Below are 1,743 nucleotides of genomic sequence, written 5' to 3'. Positions count from 1 at the left end.
TGCAGCCAGGAAATCTCAACAATATGGTTGCCTAAATGAGACCAGCATAATGAAAACATCAATTGACATGCCAGTAGGGACAGGGGAAATGCCTGATGGTCTCACCCATCAGTGAAGGAGCTCCACAACTGCTTAGAGAAAAGAATTTGTTTCCTTCATGGATGAGCACCTATACATACAGATGTCTGATTTCAAGTGGTCAGTCCTGCACACATGTACATACAAGCAACTCTAAATGGATTCAGTAGGTTGCATGTACATGTAGCAATAATAATTAAAGAAGAGTCCATGAGTTTTGGTAGAGGTTCACGGGAGGAGTTTGAGGTGGAAAGGATGGAGTGGGAGTGATGTAGATACAGTGCTCATGTATGAAGTTCTCAAAAAATAAAATAATTTTTAAAGTAAAAATAGAGTAAAATATTAACTAGGCATAGTGGCACATGGCTGTAACCCTAGCACTTTGGGGAGGTACAGATAGGAGAATCATAAGTTAAATGGCAGCTTGGGTTACACCAGACCATGACTCAAATAAACCAAACAAGAAAAAAAAATGTCACAAGCCATGCCTTAGATTCTGTTATTTCTCACATAGACTGGCATAGTATTCAGCAGATATCAGACATGCATAAAAGACTTTTTCATCACTTGAAAGCAACTGTAGATTATTTAGTCTAATGTGAAATTAATATGCTTTACAGCACAAATAACTGCTCGGCAGCTTCTGACTGAACATTTCATCCTCATATTCTTCTCAACATTTTGCAATCTACCTTTGAGAACGATCTATAGGTCATTTTGGTGTACAGATTCTGCTGTGAGTCACAAGTTTGCACACTATGCTGGTACTCTGCCTTAGCTGATCCTCAATGAGGGAAACAGAGGAGGTGTAGCTCTGTCTTCTATACTGGAGGAAATAGTGAACCTTGGATACATAAAGCTCATCTTGGAACCAAGACTTAAAATCAACCTTTCTGACTCCTTGATGCTTCAATCAGTTTGTTCTACAATTTCACAAGCCCCTGTGAAAAGATGGTAGTGGTGAAGAGAAGAAAGAGTAAGACTAACTCAACCAAATGGAAACGATTCATCTTGAATGTCCCAAAGAGGGCTGGAAAACAAACAAGCAAAATAGATGTTCACTACATTCCTGTCAGCATGGACCAGGAAACATCCCCAAATCTGAGTGCTTTGAAACACAAAGCTATTTCTTATTCATAGAGCATTACCAGTGATTATCAGTAAGGACCTCTGATCATCCTGTTTATTTAAAGTCCCAGAGTGAATGATGACAGATCGTACCAATTCGCTTCATGGACATTGGAGCCATGGGTTCAAGCTTCTGGTTAGATTTAACTGGATAGCACAAGGCATATGGTGTTTTTGGACCTCAATGTAGAAACAGATGTGCAACTCAATTTTATGCCAAAGAGGGGGAAAATATAAATATTATGGAGGACATAAATGAATATCACTACTACAACATATTTTCATAAATGAACTACAAAACCATGCACCAAGACACACTAAGAGGACTGTGAAAGAAAATTAGCCTATTACCCAATTCCTGTTCACAGGAGTTGAGTTTGGAGAGGCATATACATAGTAGTAGTAATTCTCTGGAAGAATTGTTGGTGTCCTGAATGTTCTTCTTTGCCTCTCAAAAGGAATGAATTAGGATACTTTCCCTTACCTCAAGCCAAGGGGATGCATTGCAAAATAATGTCCCCTGTGGTTGTGAAAAGA

This window comes from Peromyscus leucopus, chromosome X, assembly GCF_004664715.2.
Source record: "Peromyscus leucopus breed LL Stock chromosome X, UCI_PerLeu_2.1, whole genome shotgun sequence".
Lineage (NCBI taxonomy): Eukaryota > Metazoa > Chordata > Mammalia > Rodentia > Cricetidae > Peromyscus > Peromyscus leucopus.
The sequence above is the reverse complement of the archived record's forward strand: the minus strand, read 5'-3'. Positions refer to the sequence as shown.